The sequence below is a fragment of the Oncorhynchus keta genome, unplaced genomic scaffold (genome assembly GCF_023373465.1).
Source record: "Oncorhynchus keta strain PuntledgeMale-10-30-2019 unplaced genomic scaffold, Oket_V2 Un_contig_15320_pilon_pilon, whole genome shotgun sequence".
Taxonomy (NCBI): Eukaryota; Metazoa; Chordata; class Actinopteri; order Salmoniformes; family Salmonidae; genus Oncorhynchus; species Oncorhynchus keta.
Genome location: NW_026279250.1, coordinates 55,777 through 68,482, shown reverse-complemented (window position 1 = coordinate 68,482; position 12,706 = coordinate 55,777). Strand labels below are relative to the sequence as shown.

At 40.2% G+C, this 12,706-nt stretch overlaps 1 long non-coding RNA gene across 1 annotated transcript; it reads left to right on the top strand.

Annotated features, from left to right (window-relative positions):
* The first annotated feature begins 10,794 nt into the window (after positions 1-10,794).
* On the top strand, positions 10,795-11,317 carry LOC127918953 (uncharacterized). The gene is made up of 2 exons (XR_008101493.1): positions 10,795-10,920; positions 10,953-11,317. It is a non-coding gene; the product is annotated as an uncharacterized LOC127918953 (long non-coding RNA).
* Positions 11,318-12,706: the final 1,389 nt, after the last annotated feature.

Genomic DNA, 12,706 nt, shown 5'->3' with positions numbered 1-12,706 from the left:
GATGTGTATAGTGTATATTGATGTGTATATTGATGCGTATAGTGTATATTGATGTGTATATTGATGCGTATAGTGAATATTGATGTATATTGATGTGTATAGTGTGTATTGATGTGTATAGTGTATATTGATGTGTATATTGATGTATATATTGATTTGTATCGTGTATATTGATGTGTATAGTGTATATTGATGTTTATATTGATGTGTATATTGATGTGTATAGTGTATATTGATGTGTATAGTGTATATTGATGTCTATATTGAGGTGTATAGTGTATATTAATGTGTATAGGGTATATTGAGGTGTATAGGGTATATTGATGTGTATAGTGTATATTGATGTGTATAGTGTATATTGATGTATATATTGATGTGTATAGTGTATATTGATGTCTATATTGATGTGTATAGTGTATATTGATGTGTATAGTGTATATTGAGGTGTATAGTGTATATTGAGGTGTATAGTGTATATTGATGTGTATAGTGTATATTGATGTGAATAGTGTATATTGATGTGTATAGTGTACATTGATGTGTATAGTGTATATTGATGTGTATATTGATGTGTATAGTGTATATTGATGTGTATAGTCTATATTGATGTATATAGTGTATATTGATGTCTATATTGATGTATATAGTGTATATTGTGTATATTGATGTGTATAGTGTATATTCATGTGTATAGTGTATATTGATGGGTATATTGATGTATATATTGATGTGTATAGTGTATATTGATGTCTATATTGATGTGTATAGTGTATATTGATGTCTATATTGATGTGTATAGTGTATATTGATGTGTATAGTGTACATTGATGTGTATATTGATGTGTATAGTGTATATTGATGTGTATAGTGTATATTGATGTGTATAGTGTATATTGATGTGTATAGTGTATATTGATGTGTATAGTGTACATTGATGTGTATATTGATGTGTATAGTGTATATTGATGTATATAGTGTATATTGATGTATATAGTGTATATTGATGTATATATTGATGTATATAAGGTATATTTATGTATATATTGATGTATATAGTGTATATTGATGTATATATTGATGTATATAAGGTATATTTATGTATATATTGATGTATATAGTGTATATTGATGTATATATTGATGTATATAGGGTATAGTGATGTGTGTAGTGTTTATTGATGTGTATAGTGTGTATTGATGTGTACAGTGTGTATTGATGTGTATAGTGTGTATTGATGTGTATAGTGTATATTTGTTACGAATAACTATGAGTGGTGGATGGAATCAGGCGCAGAGAGCAGGGTGCTGTCGTTTATCAAATGTATTACACGGTGCAACCGAAATGATCACGCCAACACACAGGGCATATATAGGTTGCCAGTCCAAAACAACAGGACAAAATAGACCAGAGAATAAAGATAAGAAAACAAATCACACCATCAAACACAGAGTAACAATAAACAAGCAAAATACCCAGCGGGCCTAGTGCCCTTAAATACCCTACAAACAAACCTAATACAAAACAGGTGTACCCAATTAACCATTAACCAACACAAACGGAAAAGGAATCGATGGCAGCTAATAGGCCGGTGACGACGACCGCCGAGCCCCGCCCGAACAGGAAGAGGCACCCTCTTCAGCGAGGTTCGTGACAATATTGATGTGTATAGTGTATATTGATGTGTATAGAGTATATTGATGTGTATAGTGTATATTGATGTATATACTGATGTATATAGGTATATTGATGTGTATATTGATGTGTGTAGTGTGTATATATGTATAGTGTATATTGATGTGTATAGTGTATATTGATGTGTATATTGATGTGTATAGTGTATAGTGTATATTGATGTCTATAGGGTATATTGATGTGTATAGTGTATATTGATGTATATATTGATGTATATAGTGTATATTGATGTGTAAAGTGTATATTGATGTGTATAGTGTATATTGATGTGTATAGTGTATATTGATGTATATATTGATGTATATAGTGTATATTGATGTATACATTTGATGTATATAGTGTATATTGATGTGTATAGTTTTTATTGATGTGTATAGTGTATATTGATTGTGTATAGTGTATATTGATGTGTGTAGTGTGTATTGAAATGTATAGTGTATAGTGATGTGTATAGGGTATATTGATGTGTATAGTGTATAGTGATGTGTATAGTGTATATTGATGTGTATAGTTTGTATTGATGTGTAAAGTGTATATTGATGTGTAAAGTGTATATTGATGTGTAAAGTGTATATTGATGTGTAAAGTGTATATTGATGTGTAAAGTGTATATTGAGTGTGTATAGTGTATATTGAGGTGTATGGTGATGTGTATAGTGTGTATTGATGTGTAAAGTGTATATTGATGTGTAAAGTGTATATTGATGTGTAAAGTGTATATTGATGTGTATAGTGTATATTGATGTGTATAGTGTATATTGATGTGTATAGTGTATATTGAGGTGTATAGTGTATATTGAGGTGTATATAGTGATGTGTATAGTGTGTATTGATGTGTAAAGTGTATATTGATGTGTAAAGTGTATATTGATGTGTAAAGTGTATATTAATGTGTAAAGTGTATATTGATGTCTATAGGGTATATTGATGTTAAATATTAATGTGTAAATGTATATTGATGTCTATAGGGTATATTGATGTGTATAGTGTATATTGATGTCTATATTGATGTGTATAGTGTATATTGATGTATATAGTGTGTATTGATGTATATTGATGTGTATAGTGTATATTGTGTATAGGGTATATTGATTTGTATAGTGTATATTGATGTGCATTCATTGCTCATCTGTAAAATATACCTATATTATATATTGATGTGTATATTGATGTGTATAGGGTATATTGAGGTGTGTATATTGATGTGTATAGTGATGTGTATAGGGTATATTGATGTGTATACTGATGTGTATAGTGATGTGTATAGTGTATATTGATGTGTATAGTGATGTGTATAGTGAATATTGATGTGTATAGTGATGTGTATATTGATGTGTATAGTGAATATTGATGTGTATATTGATGTGTATAGTGAATAGTGTATAGTGATGTGTATAGTGATGTGTATAGGGTATATTGATGTGTATAGTGATGTGTATAGGGTATATTGATGTGTATAGTGATGTGTATAGGGTATATTGAGGTGTATAGTGATGTGTATAGGGTATATTGATGTGTATAGTGATGTGTATAGTGTATATTGATGTGTATAGTGATGTGTATAGGGTATATTGATGTGTATAGTGATGTGTATAGGGTATATTGATTTGATGTGTATAGTGATGTGTATAGTGTATATTGATGTGTATAGTGATGTGTATAGGCTATATTGATGTGTATAGTGATGTGTATAGGGTATATTGATGTGTATAGTGATGTGTATAGGGTATATTGATGTGTATAGTGATGTGTATAGGGTATATTGATGTGTATAGTGATGTGTATAGTGTATATTGATGTGTATAGGGTATATTGATGTGTATAGTGATGTGTATAGGGTATATTGATGTGTATAGTGATGTGTATAGGGTATATTGATGTGTATAGTGTATATTGATGTGTATATTGATGTGTATAGGGTATATTGATGTGTATAGTGATGTGTATAGTGTATATTGATGTGTATAGTGATGTGTATAGGGTATATTGATGTGTATAGTGATGTGTATAGGGTATATTGATGTGTATAGTGATGTGTATAGTGTATATTGATGTGTATAGGGTATATTGATGTGTATAGTGATGTGTATAGGGTATATTGATGTGTATAGTGATGTGTATAGGGTATATTGATGTGTATAGTGATGTGTATAGTGTATATTGATGTGTATAGGGTATATTGATGTGTATAGTGATGTGTATAGGGTATATTGATGTGTATAGTGATGTGTATAGGGTATATTGATGTGTATAGTGTATATTGATGTGTATATTGATGTGTATAGGGTATATTGATGTGTATAGTGATGTGTATAGTGTATATTGATGTGTATAGTGATGTGTATAGTGTATATTACATTTACATTTACATTTAAGTCATTTAGCAGACGCTCTTATCCAGAGCGACTTACTAATTGGTGCATACACCTTATGACATCCAGTGGAACAGCCACTTGCATCTAAATCTTTTTTGGGGGGAGAAGGGGGTGAGAAGGATTACTTACCCTTACTTACCCTATCCTAGGTATTCCTTGAAGAGGTGGGGTTTCAGGTGTCTCCGGAAGGTGGTGATTGACTCCGCTGTCCTGGCGTCGTGAGGGAGTTTGTTCCACCATTGGGGGCCAGAGCAGCTTAACAGTTTTGACTGGGCTGAGCGGGAACTGTACTTCCTCAGTGGTAGGGAGGCGAGCAGGCCAGAGGTGGATGAACGCAGTGCCCTTGTTTGGGTGTAGGGCCTGATCAGAGCCTGGAGGTACTGGGGTGCCGTTCCCCTCACAGCTCCGTAGGCAAGCACCATGGTCTTGTAGCGGATGCGAGCTTCAACTGGAAGCCAGTGGAGAGAGCGGAGGAGCGGGGTGACGTGAGAGAACTTGGGAAGGTTGAACACCAGACGGGCTGCGGCGTTCTGGATGAGTTGTAGGGGTTTAATGGCACAGGCAGGAGCCCAGCCAACAGCGAGTTGCAGTAATCAAGACGGGAGATGACAAGTGCCTGGATTAGGACCTGCGCCGCTTCCTGTGTGAGGCAGGGTCGTACTCTGCGGATGTTGTAGAGCATGAACCTACAGGAACGGGACACCGCCTTGATGTTAGTTGAGAACGTCAGGGTGTTGTCCAGGATCACGCCAAGGTTCTTAGCGCTCTGGGAGGAGGACACAATGGAGTTGTCAACCGTGATGGCGAGATCATGGAACGGGCAGTCCTTCCCGGGAGGAAGAGGAGCTCCGTCTTGCTGAGGTTCAGCTTGAGGTGGTGATCCGTCATCCACACTGATATGTCTGCCAGACATGCAGAGATGCGATTCGCCACCTGGTCATCAGAAGGGGAAAGGAGAAGATTAATTGTGTGTCGTCTGCATAGCAATGATAGGAGAGACCATGTGAGGTTATGACAGAGCCAAGTGACTTGGTGTATAGCGAGAATAAGAGAGGGCCTAGAACAGAGCCCTGGGGGACACCAGTGGTGAGAGCGCGTGGTGAGGAGACAGATTCTCGCCACGCCACCTGGTAGGAGCGACCTGTCAGGTAGGACGCAATCCAGCGTGGGCCGCGCCGGAGATGCCCAACTCGGAGAGGGTGGAGAGGAGGATCTGATGGTTCACAGTATCGAAGGCAGCCGATAGGTCTAGAAGGATGAGAGCAGAGGAGAGAGAGTTAGCTTTAGCAGTGCGGAGCGCCTCCGTGATACAGAGAAGAGCAGTCTCAGTTGAATGACTAGTCTTGAAACCTGACTGATTTGGATCAAGAAGGTCATTCTGAGAGAGATAGCGGTAGAGCTGGCCAAGGACGGCACGCTCAAGAGTTTTGGAGAGAAAAGAGAGAAGGATACTGGTCTGTAGTTGTTGACATCGGAGGGATCGAGTGTAGGTTTTTTCAGAAGGGGTGCAACTCTCGCTCTCTTGAAGACGGGAGGGACGTAGCCAGCGGTCAGGGATGAGTTGATGAGCGAGGTGAGGTAAGGAGAAGGTCTCCGGAAATGGTCTGGAGAAGAGAGGAGAGGATAGGGTCAAGCGGGCAGGTTGTTGGGCGGCCGGCCGTCACAAGACGCGAGATTTCATCTGGAGAGAGAGGAGAAAGAGGTCAGAGCATAGGGTAGGGCAGTGTGAGCAGAACCAGCAGTGTCGTTTGACTTAGCAAACGAGGATCGGATGTCGTCGACCTTCTTTTCAAAATGGTTGACGAAGTCATCTGCAGAGAGGGAGGAGGGGGGAGGATTCAGGAGGGAGGAGAAGGTGGCAAAGAGCTTCCTAGGGTTAGAGGCAGATGCTTGGAATTTAGAATGGTAGAAAGTGGCTTTAGCAGCAGAGACAGAGGAGGAAAATGTAGAGAGGAGGGAGTGAAAGGATGCCAGGTCCGCAGGGAGGCGGTTTTCCTCCATTTCCGCTCGGCTGCCCGGAGCCCTGTTCTGTGAGCTCGCAAGGAGTCGTCGAGCCACGGAGCGGGAGGGGAGGACCGAGCCGGCCTGGAGGATAGGGGACATAGGGAGTCAAAGGATGCAGTAAGGAGGAGAGGAGGGTTGAGGAGGCAGAATCAGGAGATAGGTTGGAGAAAGTTTGAGCAGAGGGAAGAGATGATAGGATGGAAGAGGAGAGAGTAGCGGGGGAGAGAGAGCGAAGGTTGGGACGGCGCGATACCATCCGAGTAGGGGCAGTGTGGGAAGTGTTGGATGAGAGCGAGAGGGAAAAGGATACAAGGTAGTGGTCGGAGACTTGGAGGGAGTTGCAATGAGGTTAGTGGAAGAACAGCATCTAGTAAAGATGAGGTCAAGCGTATTGCCTGCCTTGTGAGTAGGGGGAAGGTGAGAGGGTGAGGTCAAAAGAGGAGAGGAGTGGAAAGAAGGAGGCAGAGAGGAATGAGTCAAAGGTAGACGTGGGGAGGTTAAAGTCGCCCAGAACTGTGAGAGGTGAGCCGTCCTCAGGAAAGGAGCTTATCAAGGCATCAAGCTCATTGATGAACTCTCCGAGGGAACCTGGAGGGCGATAAATGATAAGGATGTTAAGCTTGAAAGGGCTGGTAACTGTGACAGCATGGAATTCAAAGGAGGCGATAGACAGATGGGTAAGGGGAGAAAGAGAGAAAGACCACTTGGGAGAGATGAGGATCCCGGTGCCACCACCCCGCTGACCAGAAGCTCTCGGGGTGTGCGAGAACACGTGGGCGGACGAGGAGAGAGCAGTAGGAGTAGCAGTGTTATCTGTGGTGATCCATGTTTCCGTCAGTGCCAAGAAGTCAAGGGACTGAGGGAGGCATAGGCTGAGATGAACTCTGCCTTGTTGGCCGCAGATCGGCAGTTCCAGAGGCTACCGGAGACCTGGAACTCCACGTGGGTCGTACGCGCTGGGACCACCAGATTAGGGTGGTCGCGGCCACGCGGTGTGGAGCGTTTGTATGGTCTGTGCAGAGAGGAGAGAACAGGGATAGACAGACACATAGTTGACAGGCTACAGAAAAGGCTACGCTAATGCAAGGAGATTGGAATGACAAGTGGACTACACGTCTCGAATGTTCAGAAAGTTAAGCTTACATAGCAAGAGTCTTATTGACTAAAATGATTAAAATGATACAGTACTGCTAAAGTAGGCTAGCTGGCAGTGGCTGCGTTGTTGACACTACACTAATCAAGTCGTTCCGTTGAGTGTAATAGTTTCTACAGTGCTGCTAATCGGGGCTAGCTGGCTAGCTAGCAGTGTTGTTTACGTTACGTTGCGTTAAAAGAACGACAATAGCTGGCTAGCTAACCTAGGAAATCGCTCTAGACTGCACAATTATCTTTGAAACAAAGACGGCTATGTAGCTAGCTACGATCAAACAAATCAAACCGTTGTACTGTAATGAAATGAAATGAAAATGTGATACTAACTGTGGAGCGAAGCGGAATGCGACCGGGTTGTTGTTGGCTAGCTGTTAGCTGTTAGCTGTTGGCTAGCTAGCAGAGTCTCCTACGTTAAGGACGACAAATAGCTGGCTAGCGAACCTCAGTGAATTAAGATAATCACTCCAAGGCTACACACACTAAACTACACAATTATCTTGGAAACAAAGACAGCTATGTAGCTAGCTAACACTAGACTAATCAAGTCGTACAGTTGAGTGAATAGCACTACAGTGATGCTAATCTGTGTGCGTTAGCTAGCGCTTGCTAGCTCCTGGGCGAATAGCAGTGAAGGCTACGTTAGGGCGACGAAATACGATAATTATGCAATTATCTCTGATACAAGGACGGCTATGTAGCTAGCTAAGAAGAATTGCTAAGATTAGACAAATCAACCGTTGTACTATAATGAAATGTAATGAAAAAGTTATACAACCTGCAGAGCGAAGTGCGAATGCGACCGCTCGCTCAACCCGGAACCGGAATATTGATGTGTATAGTGATGTGTATAGTGTATATTGATGTGTATAGGGTATATTGATGTGTATAGTTATGTGTATAGGGTATATTGATGTGTATAGTGATGTGTATAGTGATGTGTATAGTGATGTGTATAGGGTATAGTGATGTGTATAGTGATGTGTATAGGGTATATTGATGTGTATAGTGATGTGTATAGTGATGTGTATAGGGTATAGTGATGTGTATAGTGATGTGTATAGTGATGTGTATAGGGTATAGTGATGTGTATAGTGATGTGTATAGGGTATAGTGATGTGTATAGTGATGTGTATAGTGTATGTGTATAGTGATGTGTATAGGGTATAGTGATGTGTATAGTGTATATTGTAATCCTAGGTCTCAGGATTACAAATATTTTCTTTCTGTTTCTCAGATAACAGGAGGATGACGAGTGAAGTGTTTCCAGTAACTGCATTGCCTTGAGACAGCGGCTGCACTGAAGCACTGGAGGGATGGAGGAGGAAAAATACTGGATGACAAAAAGGAGGACAAAGATAGATCGTTTTATCTTTGCACAGGCATCAAAAATAGACTTTGTTTTATCTGTCCAGAGAGAGAGAGAGAGAGACAGAGAGAGACAGAGAGAGACAGAGAGAGAATGAGAGAGAGAAAGAGGTTGAGATTGTGATTGAGATGCAGATAAAGTCTCAGAAGATGGAGAGGTGCAATATGGGACATTGAGTTTATTGAGCGGGCCAGCATGAAACTGGAGTCATCCTTCGAAAAATAACAAAGTGAAAAACATATTTAAAAAATAAAAAAATAAAAAATGAACTTAAAAAGGAACAAACGGACATAAATCCATGTGAATGTGCAGGTTGGTTTTCAGATCATGACAGTTTTTTTAATAGGAACGTTTTAGAGAAAAAACAAACAAATTAAACGGGTTGTCTTCCTTTGATATTAAGCTACTATATATTTTTTATTATTTTCATGATTTAAAATGTAGTTTTCTAGAGAGAAAAAAAAAAAAAAAAAGTTACATCTTTTTTTTTGCCTTAATTTCTCAGACGTTGGAAACTCGTCGGTCATTTTGTCTAAAATTGTTTAATTAAAAACATCTGTAAAAATAAAATAAAAAAAAGAGGGTTATGAATGGTTCAGATGGTTCATGATAAACCGAGACTAAATCTATAGACATCAGATGCACAGGTTATAAAGAGAACTGTATATGAAGAACATTTTATATGATGTGGTTTGTAGTCATTTGTGTTTTTGGTGGGGAGAAGAGAATCTCCATGGTGATAGTAGGTGGGCGGGGGCAAGAAAAAAATATATAACCGCTGTATTGTGGGAAATGCAGTTTATCGATGACAAAATGTTTTGGTTACTTAACAATGGCATTAGTGGGTTTTTACTTGCAATATTTGTTTTTACAAAGTTCAACAGTTTTTGGTTTTTGTTGTTGCCTGCTTTTGCTTGTCTCATCGCAAAACAAGAAATGAAACAAAAAATAACCAAATAAGTCGCCGTCCAGTGAAAACATAAATATATCGATAAAAATGATCTGTTGTACAAAGGGACACGAGTTGAAAAATGAAGCAATAGTTTCAAAGAAATTTGGTGACAATTTTCTTTAGTCTTTTTTTTTTTATAGCTGTGTATCAAATGCAGCCAACAAATAGAAGTGTTTTATACCACAGAAGAACAAACAGGGAGATACAGTGGAGTAGACTGAGAGATTTGTAAAAAATTATATTTTAACTTTTCCGTTTGGCTTTCTTGCTTTTGTTGTATGATGCTCTGTACATTAGATGGTTCGTGGGTTGGACCTGTGGGCTTAAGGACTCTTCCCATTGGCTCTGTTGGGGTTGAGGTGTTCATAGGGTTCTACCATTGGTGCAGTCACGTGTCACTCATACCTTCAGCAAGAAGGTGTGTAAACAGGTCAGAGAACTGTGCCACAGATAAAAAGCTTAGTTGTATCATAACCCTTCTACAAGGGGGAGCTCCAATACAATCTGAGAGAAATCTGAAACAGAGAAACAGAGAAAACCCTTCAGTTTCACTATCTGATATAGTGATGGTGGTTTATCAATGTAAAACCACACAGTCTCTCTTCATTTACCACTGAACGGACAGCCACTGTTATAACAGACACAACCCCTGTTACAGGAAGTACATGTTACAGGAAGTAAAACTCATCCGCTGAGCCCCGTTACTGAAGGGATCAGAGTACTGCTGTCTGCAAAGACATCATGCTAGTTTCTGGTTGCTTATCTGACCATCTTTAGCTATCTTGTCTGAGACAAAGACATCATGTTAGTTTCTGGTTGCTTATCTAGTCATCTTTAGCTATCTTGTCTGAGACAAAGACATCATGCTAGTTTCTGGTAGCTTATCTGACCATCTTTAGCTATCTTGTCTGAGACAAAGACATCATGCTAGTTTCTGGTAGCTTATCTGACCATCTTTAGCTATCTTGTCTAAAAGAGGAAAAAAAGAAAAGTAAAGTAAAACGTTTTTTTTTATGTTTGTGCTGCAATTTTTTGAGAATTGACTTTAATGTGTTAGCTGCTATACAAGTGTTCAGTATTGGGGAGCCAGTCAGCCAGTCAGGCAGCCAGTCAGCCAGTCAGTTAGCCAGTCAGTCAGCCAGTCAGCCAGTCAGCCAGCCAGTCAGTCAGCCAGACAGCCAGACAGCCAGACAGCCAGACAGCCAGTCAGTCAGCCAGTCAGCCAGTCAGAACTCTAGTGTTGGCTCGGGGGGGATGTTTTAGAGCCATCTCGAGGCTTCTCGAGGCTTGTAGATTTAACAATGGTATAACCAAGATCTAGCTTTGTGATAACTGTACTGTATACATTACAGTACAATTCTGATAACAGCACCACCAAGGTGGCTGATTGGCTGATAACAGCACCACCAAGGAGGCTGATTGGCTGATTAAAGTACCATCAAGGAGGCTGATTGGCTGATTAAAGTACCACCAAGGAGGCTGATTGGCTGATTACAGTACCACCAAGGAGGCTGATTGGCTGATTACAGTACCACCAAGGAGGCTGATTGGCTGATTACAGTACCACCAAGGAGGCTGATTGGCTGATTACAGTACCACCAAGGAGGCTGATTGGCTGATTACAGTACCACCAAGGCGGCTGATTGGCTATCTGTGCTGAGCTCACACCTTGTAAATCTGCCCACCTGACCTGACTCTACATAATGGGAAGTTTAGATTTCTTCTGCTTTCTTTTTGGTTTCAATTTTAATAAAAAAATAAAAAAGGTAAATAATATATCTGTCCTGCTATTTGATGTTGTGTGTGTGTGTGTGTGTGTGTGTGTGTGTGTGTGTGTGTGTGTGTGTGTGTGTGTGTGTGTGTGTGTGTGTGTGTGTGTGTGTGTGTGTGTGTGTGTGTGTGTGTGTGTAACATCACACCACTAGAGGGCAGTATACAGCCACAGTTAGTTTGAGGAAAGTTGACTTCGCACTCAAAATAACAGCCAAGTTTCCAGTTAGATTAGTCGTATGTACGGGATACGCCTGGCATACAGCGTCCAATGAAATGCTTCCTTTCAAGTTCCATTTCAACAATGAACAACCAATAAGACATAGAACGGTTAGTGCAGAAAACACAATGAGAGAGGAGATAGAGGAGATATAGAGGGGAGATATAGAGAGGAGATGGAGAGAGGGGAGATATAGAGGGAGATATAAAGATAGAGAGGGGGGATAGAGAGGAGATAGAGAGAGGGAGATGGAGAGATAGAGAAAGGAGATAGAGGGGAGATAGAGAGAGGTGGGGATAGAGAGAGGGAGATAGAGAGGAGATAGAGGGGAGAGAGAGGGGGATAGAGAGAGGGGACATAGGGGGAGAGTGGAGATAGAGGGGAGATAGAGAGAGGTGGGGATAGAGAGAGGGGAGATGAGATAGGGACAGAGAAAATAGAGAAGAATTCACAAAATGAGACAAACACCAAATTGAGACTCTGCATGCAGAATTTTGCAAAAACGTAAAATGCAAAACGTAAAACACAAGGCAGAATTAGGCCGATATCTGCTAATTATCAAAATCCAGAAAAGAGCTGTTAAATCCTACAACCACCTCTAAAGGAAGCGATTCCCAAACCTTCCATAACAAAGCCATCACCGACAGAGAGATGAACCTGGAGTAGAGTCCCTAAGCAAGCTGGTCCTGGGGCTCTGTTCTACAAACACAAACACACCCTACAGAGCCTCAGGACAACAGCACAATTAGACCCAACCAAATCATGAGAAAACAAAAAGATAATTACTTGACATATTGGAAAGAATTAACAAAAAAAACAGAGCAAACTAGAATGCTATTTGTCCCTAAACAGAGAGTACAGAGCGACAGAATACCTGACCACTGTGACTGACCCAAACTTAAGGAAAGCTTTGACTATGTACAGACTCAGTGAGCATAGCCTTGCTATTGAGAAAGGCCGCCGTAGGCTGACCTGGCTCTCAAGAGAAGACAGGCTATGTGCTCACTGCCCACAAAATGAGGTGGAAACTGAGCTGCACTTCCTAACCTCCTGTCCAATGTATGACCATATTAGAGAGACATATTTCCCTCAGATAACACAGATCCACAAAGAATTTGAAAACAAATCCGATTTCGATAAACTCCCACATCTACTGGGTGAGTGTAATGTTTACT